Source organism: Triticum aestivum, chromosome 5D (genome assembly GCF_018294505.1).
Source record: "Triticum aestivum cultivar Chinese Spring chromosome 5D, IWGSC CS RefSeq v2.1, whole genome shotgun sequence".
Taxonomy (NCBI): domain Eukaryota; kingdom Viridiplantae; phylum Streptophyta; class Magnoliopsida; order Poales; family Poaceae; genus Triticum; species Triticum aestivum.
Window position 1 is genome coordinate 553,404,081 of NC_057808.1, and position 1,733 is coordinate 553,405,813.

Sequence of the window (1,733 nt, forward strand, 5' to 3'; positions counted from 1 at the left end):
GAGCTGCTTCGGGGGGTGCACTTCGGCGGCGACGGTCTGCCGTGGCGGCGGGGCTCCGTGGCGCGACGCAGGCGGATAGCTGGGCGGCGGCGCTGCCGTTGGCGGCGCGATCTGGTGTCGTCCGCTCGGCCCAGATCTGGACCCTTCGGGCCCCATCTGGGCTTGGGCGGGCCAGCGGCGGGGATCGTCTCCGGCGTGGCTTCTGGGAGGCGGGGGAGACGCGACGAGTGGCTGGGTGCTGGCGGCGCCAACGCCGACCTGCTGCATCGTGGCCGGCAGGGCTTAACGGGCCCGCGTCGGGCCTGGCTGGGCCAGGGGTGGCCCGGCATGCCCCGCGGCCATGTCCGGACGGCTACCGCGACGGTGCCGGAGGCATGGGCCTCCCGCACGACGGCGGTGGAGGTGGTTCCCTCCCGCTCGGCGTCGGTGTTGCTGCTCCCGTCGTGGTGCGCTTCTCTCCGGTCCTCTTGGCCTCATGGTGGTGTTCGTAGTGAGGCGGCGTTGGTGGCGGCGCTTCTGCGTTGGCGCATGGGGGTGGGCGACAGTTTGGCGGGTCGGTTTCATCCGGTTGGGCGGTTGGGTCTGGGAATGCGGGAGAAATCCCTGCCAGCTTCGGCCCCGACGCGGTGACACCTGCGGGTGCCACCATTCCTTCCTGAAGGGTGTCGGTGGTATTCACCCCCCACCTCCCTCCGCGTGCCGGGGGAAACCCTAGAACTCGTCCGGGTAGCAGCATCGTCGGCGTCGCATTCCTTTTTGAAGGTGTTGCTTGGTACGCGGCAGTTCGGAACCTCGGTCTGTGGTGGTTTTTATCCGGTGGGCGCCGCGGTGACGGGTCATCCGCGCTTTGCCGAGCTGCCATAGTTGGCATTTGTTTCTTCTTCCTTTTTTTTGATGTGTTGTGCTGCTCGTCACAGCGATCTCTGTACTCGGTGTTGGTTGCTTTGGAATACAAAGCGGGGGAAAACCCTTTTTCGGTACACAGGACCGATCCATTTTTAAGTAGCACGGAGACGAAACGCATTGTCGTAACGTACGTATGCATGTGATGCACTTACGTACGTATACAACTAACGGCCACGGTTACGAAATTTCCAGGCAGGGCCAGCGACGATCGATCGAGTGTTGGGTTGCTTGATAACACAAGTCGTCATCGTCGTCGTCGTCGACCCCATGGATCGATGAACCAGCCGGCCGGCGACCGAGCGGCAATAGTAAATGGTAGCTTAAGGACGCGTTCGCGACGGCCGGACCGGTACTAATGATCAGTGCCGTAGCCAGGATATGGCTACGGCCCGGGCCAGCTTCGGTGGAACAGTAATTACTAGCTAAAACACGTTACTGTAGCTACAGTATACAGTGTATTTTCCTTCCACGCCCCGGGCCATGGCCTGGGCAGCCCGGGCCTAGCTACGCCCCTGCTAATGATCGATCACTATAGTACGTATAATCTAGCCGAAATGGATGGAGCTGACTACGATCGAGCTAGCTTGGCCAGCAAGAGCTGAGCGGCGACATGCATGTGATGTCTCCGCCGCGGTGGCCCGGCCCGGTCAACCAGCTTCCTCAACTGTTCAATTCTTGCATGTGCATGCAATGCGCAAGAAAAGCAAAACGACCGACGTCCCCTCCCCTCTTCTTTAAAATTTCGGTTTTGCTAAATCTCAAATGCCTGAATTTTTTCTTGGCGTTAGTCGATTTCTACTATGCATGAGGCTGAATGTGGGGACGAC

The 1,733-nt window shown here is 60.6% G+C and overlaps 1 pseudogene; it reads right to left on the bottom strand.

Annotated features, from left to right (window-relative positions):
* Window positions 1-1,388, bottom strand: part of LOC123121203 (tyrosine N-monooxygenase-like) — a 3,133-nt pseudogene extending 1,745 nt beyond the window's left edge.
* Window positions 1,389-1,733: the final 345 nt, after the last annotated feature.